Raw genomic sequence first — 14,590 nt, 5'->3', positions numbered from 1 at the left:
TCTACTCGGTACCGTCAGTTTTTTTTCCGGAGAACAAACACGTTCTATTTTTTTCTTACTCGCACTGCTTTTTGTGTTGTTCCTCAATTGTGATTTGGAATTGTGTGGCTTACTCCCTGTCTTATTTCGACATTTCGTATTTTTTGGCCAAATGCCCCATAGCCTACATACTTTTGCTTCTGTTTCTGTAGTACTGGGATATCACATCCTAAAGACATGGGACGGCCTGAAAATCTTTAATTATTCTCAATATAGTCTCCACGGAAAGCAAGTAGAAACTGACTCGGAAAAGGTACACACTACAATAAGTCGCGCAACATTGTCGCATGTTGCCCGTCTGCATGTGGAACCTGAGACTTGAGACAATGTTGCACGACTTGTATTCTGTATCTTTTTCAGAGTCAGTTCCTATTTGCCTGGCATGAAGACAACATTTAAAAGAATTGAAAATTTTCAAGCTCTCCCATACCTTTGGGATGTGGCAAGCCAATACGACAGAAATAGAAGCAAAAGGAGATATTTCGTATTTTTTGGCCAAATGCTCCGCATCATTCACAACAAGGGAACACATACAAACTGAGCGAATAAAAAACATGGTCCCCCTCCAAAAAAATCAACCTGGTTTGGTGACCGCCCAACCTTCACTACAAGGCATGGAATCCAGGGGAAGTCGATATGTGGACTGCGACGAAGACAGAATCTTAACCCTAGATTACTAAACCCTCGTAAAATTTACGATTGCAGTTGGTGCCAATAAGCGGTTCCAGCCAATAGAGTATTATCTGTATAGGGTGTAAAACAGGGATGTTGCAGTTACTTCGTATGTGACATACCACTGGAGACTTCATAATTGTAGTTACCCAATTCATCAGCTATAAATTATGACTTCCTTCGAATAAAATATGGAGTAGAAAAATTTACGATATTTTAGTAATAATGTTACATTGTCCCTCTTTCACTGTTATAGGCTGAATCATATAAAGAAGTTTTATTTTATTTCTCAATTTATTCTGTACAGAACACTAATATCCCTCATATAGTACAAGTAAGGGTCAATTATATATGCATACGTATGTTAGTATTATTTCTAACGCTGTCTAAAAGTCCTACGTGTACATAGTCTGTAAATTAATATTCCCCCCATCCGCATACTAATACCACATATTATAATAAATAATTCCGTACCGTCATTGTTATTTATCTGATAATTGCCGCTTGAGACCAGTTATAATCTATTTTTTTTAACAATTCCCGATTCCTGTTGTGTAGCTGACTCCGAAATTGTAGACTTTGTGCGGGGACTGTTGAGATACGATTCGCGACTTTGTCTCTAGCTCTATATGAGGCTTAAAAATTCTTGCTTAGTATAGTGAAAAAGTGCAGTATTCAGCGTTACTACGTGTCCCTTCACGCTGCGCATTTTGATGAGCTGGACGGCGTTGCAAGAAAGCACTTCGTCAGCGCGCTGAAGGGCCAAGTACAGCGACGGGTAATTTAGAAGCAGGAAAAAAACTATAACGCAGAGCTGACTGTTCTTCATATGCATCAGTTTCAATTTTTACAAGCCTTTCATGCAATTAATTCTATATCTCTTACGAGGAGGAACGTTCAGTCGTTGCGGCATTACGAGCAAGCAACAGTGTTGCACACATCATTGCAATAAGTGGAGCACCATTTCCAAACGCTGTTCAGATCGTGGTTGCCTGATGTCCTAGAGCGCGTAACGGCAGGGTACGTAAAGAAATTTGAAGGAGTTTGCCTCTCCAAGCATACAGTTTCCAGTCAGATCCGAGATATGGGCGCAAATCTGGAAAACGAAGTGAAGGACAAAGGTCAGACTTTTGTCGCTTATTCGTTAGCACCTGAGGAAACCACCGATGTAACAGACTATGCGTAGCTTGTAGTATTTGTGCGGGGAGTTGAGACACGGAACTACTGGTTTTCGAGACGCTACTAGATGTCATACCTATGGATTATACAATCACAGGTCGTGATGTATTTGAGGTGGTTTGTGAATCAAGTTAAAAACATGTGATTGCCATGAGACGGGCATTCTTCTGTGGCGACAAATGGAGCACAACGGAAGGTTGGGAATCTGCAAGGTTTTCCGTCTCATATAATGACGGAAATAAAAGACTGGTTCAAGAGTGCTATTGAAATCTAAGGTGGAAAAAAAACAGGCCATGAAGGCTCAACGGTACCGACCGGCCGCCGTGTGATCCTCAGCCCACAGGCGTCACTGGATGCGGATATGGAGGAGCATGTTGCCAGCACTCCGCACTCCAGCCCGTATGTCAGTTTACGAGACCGGAGTCGCTTCTTCTCGATCCTCCGTTTGCCTCAAAAGTACTGAGAAGCAAGAAACCACTAGTAATGTATCCGAACATTACGGGTTTGGTTTTCCTACTCATTGGCATTCACTTAATGAAGAAAAATTTAAGAGCCAGCTGCCATTAATCACATCAAATAGAATATTTTTTAGGTCATCCCGTATCAGACTACAGTTAGTTGTCTTCGACACCTTCCTGTACACCACATCATCATCAGCGAACAATCGCAGATTGCTGCCCACCCTGTCTGCCCGCCGGGAGGAGATTATTTCAACTCGGCTGCGTATTGGGCACTGCCTTTTTAGCCATCGTCAATTGCTCAGTTGCGCTGCCGCACCACTTTGTACGCATTGCGCCCAAATTTTAACAGTCCGCCACTACGTGTTGGAATGCCCTTTTTTACTAATTTACGTTCCATCTTGGGTTTTCCATCTGATTTATTAGCTATTTTTAGCAATTGACGCGCGTGCTGTCACCCGCATTTTACAGTTTATCCGCCGAAGCAATATGGCGAAGGCCATTTAATTTTTAGTTTTGGATCTTCATTTTTGTATGGTGTTTTTTTAGACCTGTTTCCCCGTGCCTTGTTTAGATGCCTCCTATTCTTTCCATTGGGGCTGACATATAGCCGTTTCCCTTGTCTCTGTGTTTGCGTTCTATGGTTTTGACTTGGGCGCGTATGATCTCAGTTGTTTTTTGCGCCCTAAAACAAAACAAACAAACAACCCTGTCTGCCAGATCATATATGTACACTACTGGCCATTAAAATTGCTACACCACGAAGATGACCTGCTACAGATGCGAAATTTAACCGACAGAAAGAAGATGCTGTGATATGGAAATGATTAGCTTTTCAGAGCATTCACACAAAGTTGGCGACGGTGGCGACACCTACAACGTAGGTGACATGAGGAAAGTTTCCAGCCGATTTCTCATACACAAACAGCAGTTGACCGGCATTGCCTGGTGAAACGTTGTTGTGATGCCTCGTGTAAGGAGGAGAAATGCGTACCATCACGTTTCCGACTTTGATAAAGGTCGGATTGTAGCCTATCGAGACTGCGGTTTATCGTATCGCGTCATTGATGCTCGCATTGATCGAAATCCAATGACTGTTAGCAGAATATGGACTCGGTGGATTCAGGAGGGTAATACGGAACGCTGTGCTGGATCCCAACGGCCTCGTATCACTAGCAGTCGAGATGACAGGCGTCTTATCCGCATGGCTGTAACAGATTGTGCAGCCACGTCTCGATCCCTAAGTGAACATATGGGAACGTTTGCAAGACAACAACCATCTGCACGAACAGTTCGACAACGTTTGCAGCAGCATGGACTATTAGCTCGGAGACTATGGCTGCGGTTACCCTTGACGCTGCATCACAGACAGGAGCGCCCTGCGATGGTGTACTCAACGACGAACCTGGGTGCACGAATGGCAAAACGTCATTTTTTCGGATGAATCCAGGTTTTGTTTACAGCATCATGATGGTCGCATCCGTGTTTGGCGACATCGCGATGAACGCACATTGGAAGCGTGTATTCGTCATCGCCATACTGGCGTATCACCCGGCGTGCTGGTAGGGGGTGCCATTGGCTACACGTCTCGGTCACCTCTTGTTAGCAATGACGGCACTTCGAACAGTTGACGTTACTTTTAGATGTGTTACGACCCGTGGTTCTACCCTTCATTCGATACCTGCGAAACCCTACATTTCAGCAGGATAATGCACGACCGCATGTTACAGGTCCTGTACAGGCCTTTGTGGATACAGAAAATGTTCAACTGCTGCCCTGGCCAGCACATTCTCCAGATGTCTCACCAATTGAAAACGTCTGGTCAATGGTGGCCGAGCAACTGGCTCTTCACAATATGCCAGTCACTATTCTTGATGAACTGTGATATCGTGTTGAAGCTGCATGGGCAGCTGTACTTGTACACGCCACCCAAGCTCTGTTTGACTCAATGCCCAGGCGTATCAAGGCCGTTATTACGGCCAGAGGTGGTTGTTCTGGGTACTGATTTCTCAGGATCTATGCACCCAAATTGCGTTAAAATTTAATCACATGTCGGTTCTATGAATACCCGTTTATCATCTGCATTTCTTCTTGGTGTAGCAATTTTAATTACCAGTAGTGTATATAGAAAATAGTAACGGTCGTATCACACTTCCTTGGGGCACTCCTGATGTTACCCCTGTCTCTGACGAACACTCGCCGTCGAGGACAACATACTGGGTTTTATTACTTAAGAAGTCTTCTAGCCTGTCACATATCTGGGAAGCTATTCCGTATGCATGTACAATCGTTACCAGTCAACTTTGGAGTACCGTGTCGAATGCTTTTCGGAAATCTAACAGTATGGAATTATACTGCGAACTGTGGATGAAGGACAACAGGCTATCATGTGAGAAAAGAAATAGCTGGGTTTCGCACGAGCGATGCTTTGTAAGCAGGAGCCGATTCGTGTAAATGAGCTTTTCTGTCTCTAGAAATTTTATTATATTCGAGCTCAGAATAAGCTCTAGAATTCTGTTGCAAACCGATGTTAAGGATATTGGCCCGTAATTTTGCGGGTCCGTTCTTTTACGCTTCTTATATACAGGAGTTACCTGCGCTTATTTCCAGGGGCTTGGCTCTTTGCACTGGTCGAGATATTGACGATAAATACAAAGTTTGGGGCCAATGACGTACAGGAATTACTCTTTGTGAAACGGAATTGGGATTGTATCCGGACATGGTGACTTATTTGTGTTGAACTGTTTCAATTGTTTCTTTGCGCCAGGGATGCTTACCACTGTGTCATGCATACAGGACTCTGTACGATGGTCGAACGATTGTACGATTCTCCTGCGTGAACGCTTTTTTAAACGTGGAATTTGAAACTTCGGTCGTCTTTTTGCTATCTTCCACTGCCAAACCAGACGTGTCAACGAGTGACTGAATGGAAGCCTGAATCTACCTTGACAACGATGTATTTCCGGACACATGTTCATAGGACCTTTTTCCACCCCATTTACAGACAGGAATATGTCGTCAAAAATTTTGAAGCATAAGATCCGATGATGACAGCATAACTCTGTCAAAACCGGTCATCGAATAAAATACTTTTTTATTAGCTATCTTGGCTTGTGAAGCTAGCTTCAGTTATCAGAAGAGAAGAGTTTCACAGTAGCGAAGATGAACAAGTGGTCATAGCTCCTAAGGAATGCATCGTAGAGCCCATGTTTACTGCACTTTCCTGTCTTGTTTTGGTCCATACTACCACTTTTGAAAGTTGCATACACTACATTTTTAGCAACAACAGTATCGGTACGTGTGGTCCATTATAACGTTCGTCCACAGCTGTGGTATGGTGGCTAGCGTTACTGCCTCTGGATCACAGGGTCCCGGGTTCGATTCCCGGCCGGGCCAGGACTTTCTCCGTCCGGGGACTAGGTGTCTGTGTTGTCCTCATCATTGCATCATCATTCGGGAAAGTGGCGAGACTCGACTTTGCAAGGATTGGGAATATATACGGGCGCTGATAACAACGCAGTTGAGCGGCCCCAAACCAAATATCATCCTCATCATCATCATCATCTCAACTATAATGATCGACTCGGTTGTTTCCCGACCAGGTTTCCTTACCTCAAATTGACACATTTACTATATGTAAATGGAAGGAGGATCATTGCTGTCAGCTGCAGCGGGACATTAAGCGGAATAAGTGGCGACGAGGGAAAATGTGTACCCCACTGCGATTCGAACCCTGGATCTTCTGCTTAGTAGGCAGGTGCGGTAACCACGGCGACTTCCAGGAAACAGTCCGTGCAGTTGTGATAACGCAATCTCGGTACGCGTCACGAGCGATCCATATTCCCACCGACGCCACCTGTACACATTCCCTGTTCATTATACTCCTGTACGCTACTCAGAGATTCCCACAGCAAGTCGGACGTCTTTCGTGCATTCTACCGAAAGTAGATCCATTGCTCACCAGGCTTATCAATTATATGATAGCATGGTGTCTGTTCCTTCAAAAGAACAGACACATCGTAGATCCCGCAGCTGTGATACATTTACTTCTTTCCATCATCCCCCTATGATGGTCATGGTACGGAAGGTTTAACTGACCGAAATGCGGCTGGCAAATTGGAGCACTATGGCCGTCTACGGACCAGTGAGTAAGGGCCGGCGTGCAGTCGCCAGGGCAGCGGCTAACGACGTAACAGGGGTGTGGGTAGATACGTGGCCCGCCAGCGAGCGGAAATGGCCTGGATTTCCCCACGGTGGATCGGCAGACGGCATTAGACACTGCGTAGTTGTGAACTCCAGGAGAATGGTGAGGTTATGACTGAAAACGGATTCGTTCGGTTGTGACATATTTATTCGAACGAACCTTAAATTTGTTTCGGACACAAAGTAACGCGAAACTGAGCATGGGCAGTAGAGCCAGCTTTGACCTTCAGAACCAATGGGGTAAATAATCAACATAAAAAGGCTATGTGTGCGTGGCTGGCAGCAACAAACACCACTAGCCGCCATATTTTATAACGCCAACACACTCGGCATTTTAGTTAAGTGGACGCAACACAAAGACTTACATAAACATCACATACCTCTTTGATGCAACAGAAGCTTTGATTTACAGTCGAAATTCGACGTTAAACTATCTTCTGTATCATTAATCGTGCCCAGTGTACCATATGTTAAAAGTGGCGGAAAGGGTGTTAAGGAATTGTCAGATGGCAGTAGAGGAGAATAATTTTCTCATAAATTTATATCTTGATATATTCAGATTATTGCGGGACAGACTGAGTTTATTTACTGGGTATGATCACCTAATAGTGTCCTCTTAATTTGGCGAAAAATGTTAGTGCATTCTGATAAAACTGCTGATAAAATAGGAAACAGAATTTGAAGACGAATGTCATTAGAGCATTTTGACAAAGCTTCTGTTAAAACATTACTTCACTTGTAGGTTGCATCATTTGTGCGAAACTAAATCAATGGAGGACAGACGAAAAAAGATGCGACAAATGCACGCAAGTTTAATGTTGTTTAAAGAGCAATGTTGGGCTTTTCCTGTAAACTGGCCTGCTTAATGTAGAAATATAGACTTAGCTACAGTTTAATGTCGACTAACTGTAGACCTATGTCCGCAGCTCGTGGTCGTGCGGTAGCGTTCTCGCTTCCCGCGCCCGGGTTCCCGGGTTCGATTCCCGGCGGGGTCAGGGATTTTCTCTGCCTCGTGATGACTGGGTGTTGTGTGATGTCCTTAGGTTAGTTAGGTTTAAGTAGTTCTAAGTGCTACGGGACTGATGACCATAACTGTTAAGTCCCATAGCGCTCAGAGCCATTTGAACTGTAGACCTAACAAGGGAACCTCCCCATCGCACCCCCTCAGATTTAGTTATAAGTTGGCACAGTGGATAGGCCTTGAAAAACAGAACAAAGATCAATCGGGAAAACAGAAAGAAGTTGTGTGGAACTATGAAAAAATAAGCAAAATATACAAACTGAGTAGTCCATGTGCAACATAGGCAACAACAAGGAGAGCGTATGCGCAGTGTTCCCGTGGTCCCGTGGTTAGCGTGAGCAGCTAAGGAGCGAGAGGTCCTTGGTTCAAGTCTTCCCTCGAGTGAAAAATTCACATTCTTTATTTTCTCGAAGTTATGATCTGTCCGTTCGATCATTGACGTCTCTATTCACTGTAATAAGTTTAGTGTCTGTGTTTTGCGACCGCACCGCAAAACCGTGCGATTAGTAGACGAAATGACGTGCCTCTCCAATGGGAACCGAAAACATTTGATCGCAAGTTCATAGGTCAACGGATTCCTCCACAGGAAAACACGTCTGATATATTCTATACTACACTGGTGACGGAATGTGCGTCACATGACAAGAATATGTTGACGACCCACCTAACTTGTACACTTGGCGAATGGGTAATTGATTCTTTTACCTTGCCCGATTTAGGTTTTCTTGTGGTTGTGATAATCACTCCCAAAAAACTGATGAAAACATAAGACTTTGTCACATAAACTGCAACAAATGAATGCAACAGTCTCACAGTCGCACAGTTTTCCCTGTGCTCTGTCAAAACATGTTTTTAACGTTTTCAAATTTTTCCGTGTGTAGACCGTCAAATCCTGCATATGTCCAAGCAAATCTGAACATGTCTGGAATTTTGGAGAGCGAAGTTGATTATGTGTGAGTGCCTGAACTTTGATAATTGTCTGAAAATAAAAAATTAAACTTTTCACTCGAGGGACGACTTGAACCAAGGACCTCTCGCTCCGCACCTGCTCACGCTAACCACGAGACCGCGGCGCTCCTGAGCTCACATACTCCTTGATGGTGCTTATCTTGCACATGAACTACTCAGTTTGTATATTTTGCTTATTTTTTTCATAGTTCCATACAACTTCTTTCTGTTTTCTCGAGTGATCTGTGTCCAGTTTTTCAAGGCCTATCCACTGTGCCAACTTATAACTAAATCTGAGGGGGGTGCGATGGGGAGGTTCTCTTGTAAGTAACAGGGCACTATTTATTATTAAACTTATAACAGACGTTATGGAATACAGTAATTGACATCATTTCTCATTACTCCTACTAGCTTTACATCAGAAATATTAGTGTGTTAGTAGAGACTTGATTTTTTAGCTCACTGCACAATAACATGAATTAGTTTTATTTTATCCATTATCAAATGATTCTTGAAAGCCTGACACTTTTAAAACAATGGTTTGGCTTCTTAAACACTAATACTTGCTCTTAGACAGTGACAATAACAGAAAAAGATAATTTTTTGTGTCCTTTAGGATGTTTAGGATGTAGAATCATGCAGCAGGTTACGCAACTGCATGAATTTTCAACCTAAGTGAATTGATCATAGGGGATTTGGCAGTTGCTCTTTTCGAGGACTAAATATCCGAACACAATATCTCATGAAACATGAGTCTTGATTTCCATTAGACCTGCTCAAAGCCACAAAAATCTTGCCTACATACATGCAGCTCTCCTCAAGAGCATCGATAATTAGAATAACCACGTTTTCAGAATGTTTGTTTACTCGATTATATTTAATTTTAATTGACGTTGGTGAATTCGGCATTGGGCAACTTAAAGTTTGTCGCTTACGTCAGGGGCACAGTCGAATGGAGCGTGGCCACTGATAGGTTACTGTTCGTCTTCCAACGCTAACAATTCACGAGCGTGCGCAGTTAGCACCGATCAGCTGCCATGGTATACATGTCAAACGTAGGTAACTTGGATACTTGAGTGTGCATTACAGAGACGGTCATCTGCAGATGTAGTACATCGTTGTAACGAATAATATCCAATAAAATTAAGGCTGTTGTAATACAATGCAATGAGCAAAAGAAAAATGTCATGCAAAACATTTGTGATAGTGTCCGATATTGCAATTACTGTTAATAACTAATATAGCATACCGTTAATTGGTAAACACCATAAATCAGTAAGATCGATGGGGGAAGGTGTAGTAACGTGGCCAGAACGGGAAGAGTGGCCATTGTCTATTTCTTTCCCCTGAACAGGGTTGCTGCCTGCCGAGAATTGGTCAGACTAGTGTTAATATATATCACCATTGTTGTCGGTGATACTGACAGAGGAAGCTCGTTCTGTTAATTTTTAGCCGGCCGGTGTGACCGAGCGGTTCTAGGCGCTTCAGTCTGGAACCGCGCGACCGAATCGCGACAGGTTCGAATCCGGCCTAGGGCATGGATGTGTGTGATGTCCTTAGGTTAGTTAGGTTTAAGTAGTTCTAAGTTCTAGGGGACTGATCACAGCAGTTAAGTCCCATAGGGCTCAGAGCCATTTGAACCATTTTGAACTTATACTATTTAAAACCGTCTCTTCTATTTGGCCGAACCCAAAAGGGCGACTGAAAACGGGCTGCTGCAGCCGCTTGGTATTGTTTCAGATACTAAGACGCGAAGACGCCTTAAAAATTTGTCTAGAAATCAGTAAAACAAACATGGGATACTGCTGCGGTGGCACTGGCCACAGTACCCACTAAGGTGCGGAAAATTGGTCATTACGTAAGCCTTCAGAAAAGGGCATGTAGTTCCAGTATATTATTTTCAGCTCAAAAATATTTGTAGTGATAGCTAATAACATGTACACTCAAAATGTGTAAGTGGTAAGCTTCTATCAATAACAATGGTTTGGTGAAATTTGAATCTCTGATTGACCACTTTACATACAACGTCTCCCTTTTCCTGCACCGCCCGAGGTGTAGCCCTAAAATGTTATAGTGTGTCTGTAAACTCAAGAGCGAGCAGCGCTTTTGGTGGGGGACGTGGCCTCTCCCGGAAGACCGCTGCCACCGGCCTACAGGGGCACCCAAAATGTGTTGCCCATTATCGGTCTAGCAGTGTAGATCGGCGTGCAGTGATATACGTAGTTTCTGCTCGTGGGATCTTAGTTGCCAGTGTCAGTCAGTTAACTTTGTATACTTACTGATGTATTTCGATATCCGGAAGTGACGGATAATCGTCTAGCATTGCAAGAAAATGTGCAGAATACGAAGAAGTGGAGGTATTTGCGGAGTAACAAGCGTTCGATCGTCTCTAATGTTATTACAGCGTGTATTAAAGAGGAGGCCCAAAAAGAACTGTTGGCTAATATTACCAGTCCCAATTAAAGGGCTGCAATCTATGCAAACGTCAGCCTCACCCAATAGGACACATAAGTCAGGAACGGAAAAATAAGCCGCATGGTTTACTGGAATCGCCACGAAGGAAAACTAATAATATTGTGAGGAAACCCATCGTTATAGACAGTTTCAAAATCACGTAAAACCTTTGATGCTGATGGAACATTAAATCTCTATCTCGATCACTAAAGACATATTGCTTAAAACAAGTGCGCAATAGCTATTCTAAACACTGCTGAAATTCCCTTCGAAACATGTACACCGATTCTGGACCTCTAAGCATTCGAGGTGAGTTGACATATTCATTTTTATTTTTTGGTAAGAACTTTATTTGTTAATCTACAGCAGTGTTATCCTCTTCAAAATCTTCCCAAATACATACTATACCAGTGCTTTTTCCAGTTCCCGAAACACTTTAGGAGCTGTTTCTTCGGGATAGTTTATAGGTCTCTTAACTGTACATTTTTAATCTCATCCATGCTTGTAAAATCGCTGTCCTTTAAGGCCTGCTCTGAAATGTTTATACCACTTGTGTGCCCTTGGTTTACTCATAACAGGCTCACCAAAAGCAACATTTACCATTTCTAAAAATTTCATACACTTTATTCCATTCTTATAACAAAATTTAATACAGATTCTCTTACTTATTTGTTATACAAAACAAATAATCGTTGATGCTACCAAAACACATGTAACCATTCTGACAGCTGACAACAGAGCAAATACCCAATATGCATAACATTGTACACATACTTTTGAGGCATGTTTACAAAGGCAGTGACAGAAAAGTGGTGCAAATCGGACTAATACAACACACGAAATTATAAATTTCTGCTTACTTTTTAAACACTCTTCGTGTTGCAAGAATTGTTAAGTTTCAATGCAGTCCTTCAAAGAAAATTTCTACATTGTAGTAGAAACACAAAATGAGAACAAGCCTTAAATTCTACAAACTGATTGCATTATAGGGGGTTCGTTTTACGAATAGCAATAGAGGAACAGTTTGTAGTAGAATCCTGACTTCCGTTCTTATGTTAATATTACTTACTCTATAATGTTGTGTTTCGCAGGAAGCTATCGTTTTTTGAATTCCTTATGGTCTTAATGCATTTGCCTAAAAATAAACGTAACCGAGACGTATCTGTACACAGCGTCGCCACAGATTTAAAGCGCGCGCCGCGGCAGGGCCGGTACTACGTTGTGAAACGGCCTGTAGAAGCGCCTTGTGACGTTGGTGGGTTGGCAGAGTGGGGACTCTTCAGTTTACCGACAGACTATAATATTGGCTCTTATGCAAAAACGTTTGGTGAACACTGTTATAGATTAAGTTAAATCGGGTAATCGACAGGACGCCAGTTGTGGCGTATTCATTTTAGCTAATGCACACCCCAAACATGCGACAGAGTACAGTCGGTACACCAATCGCAGCGCTGTTGGTAGCATTGACGCTTGCAGCGGCAAAAGGACTACCTGTCCGTACGGCTCATTGTGTCAGAAGCTAGCGTTGTCGTTGGTTCTGTGTATCTTTCTTGCGCGACTCGTTGTGCGAGACGGTGAACTTGCCGCTGTGATTTTTGCCCCATTTGTAAAGGTAAGAATTACTTCTCGTGCTTAAATTCGTACACGCGATGTTATATTTTTTAGACAGCGGTGATACAATCTTGAGTTCTGTTTGAAGAAAACCTAGCTTTTCACGCGTCTCACTGTTTATGATGGCGTACAATGTTATAATTTTGCGGGTGCGTTCAGTGCTATATGTAGGTACTGTCTGCAAAGTGTACTGCGAATAAAGTCGATTGTAGTGAAGTAATAAATTAAAACGTATGCCTCATGCTGAAGTTTTAGAGAATCCGCAGCGAAAATTTAAGCGATAAACTTTTTTCTGTTCATTACTTTTGGAGGATGATAGCGAGAAAAATTTTGAGAAAGGGTTGAAATTATGTGTAACGTTTGATGGAAGTCGCAAAGTGCACTCGTTCTCCAAATACTAAATGAGTAAAATCTGGGTGATCTATACGTCGTCGGCTAAGATGGCTCAAGACATTCTTTTACGGGCCGCGCAGTTTCTTCTAGGATATGGGTTCCGCCTTTTTACAAACGTATTTATCTTACTTTTTACCCAAAGATGTTTCAGCACCTCTGTGCTATCATCAGTGGGTTTTTGTTTATTGAAGACTGTGAAAAGTGGAAATGTTATAACTGATTTAATAAAGTGAGGCATAAAGAAAGTTTCTTTGTTCGTTGGACTTCTTACCGTGATTTTACATTATACGGATTTTCAGGACCAACTGTATGGTGTCCTTCATAAATAGCTCTATTACTATGGTGTTGTTGTTTCATAACCAGTTTGGCGTTAATTCTCTCTCTCTCTCTCTCTCTCTCTCTCTCTCTCTGTGTGTGTGTGTGTGTGTGTGTGTGTGTGTGTGTGTGTGTGTGTGTGTGTTCCTTAGCTATTTTTGTAGCCTTATCTGTGAATTTCCTTCTTTAAGTGGAGTGTTTTCATTTAAAACTTGTTTGCATTCTGCTGTTGCCTTCTGTGTGTAGACGTTCTCTTCTGTTGTCAGTTTGTGGTATAGACTGTGGTTGGATTTCGGTATTTTTAAATCTGTTGCTGTTTTAGTTAGGTGGTGGTTATGGGCTATTAGGTGGTGAGCATCTTTGCTACATGTTCACTTTTTACAGTTTTCAATAAACAAAAACCCACCGATGATGGCACAGAGGTGGGTAAAAAGAAACATTGTATTTGCAAAAAGGCGGAACCCATATCCTATAATTTAACTGCAAATGCGGAAAGAAAGGACAAGAGCTGCATATCCTAAACAGTTTCTATAAGCAATACTTGTCTCTACCGTCTTGAACTTGTAACATAAGAGCATACCTGTTAATGAGCAGATTAAATTTTGCCCATAAGTACGCCAGATATTGCTCAGTACTAAAGATCAAATTTACGTTCCCATTTGAAGCCGTAAGTTAGGCAACATGCAATTAGCGTTGGGTTACGCGATAGTGGTTTAGTTATGAAGATATCACTGTATTGCTATGAATTCTGCTGCTAAACAGTTCTTAGGAATATCCATGAATATTATCGTGATCCTGTCAGTTTGAGTAAATTGCGAAACTAAATACTTAGTGTTCTCCTTCATGTATGTAGCGAACAAGAGCTGTGGTGTGGTGCTTGTTAGTGAGGAATGACGGTTCATAGCTGTGATAGAAATCTCGGGTCAATGGAAGCGTCCGATTCCACCCGTCTGCTTTGACACATGACGTAAGAGTGTTGTGGTGTGTGAAGTCATTATAGCGCGGAGTTTGTGTGTTGTTTGTAGGTTCGTTTGAGCAGTTACCAGACAGCGCCAGACAACAGGCTGTACTGCGCACGCGCAGCTACGATGACGTACGCAGCCCGTGATTGGTGCTTGCTCTGCTCATACGCATTTCGTCGCGGAATTACGTGGGTGGTGTAGCATCGCGTGATCATGTGCAGCCCTGCGTCATGTTGTTGAGAGGACATACAGAGTTGTACTTAGAGGAATCGTTTTATCATCTCCCACCCAGATAAAGGATGCAAATAAGAAAGCAGGGGTCGACAGAAGCGTCC

Source organism: Schistocerca piceifrons, chromosome X, assembly GCF_021461385.2.
Source record: "Schistocerca piceifrons isolate TAMUIC-IGC-003096 chromosome X, iqSchPice1.1, whole genome shotgun sequence".
Lineage (NCBI taxonomy): Eukaryota > Metazoa > Arthropoda > Insecta > Orthoptera > Acrididae > Schistocerca > Schistocerca piceifrons.
The sequence above is the reverse complement of the archived record's forward strand: the minus strand, read 5'-3'. Positions refer to the sequence as shown.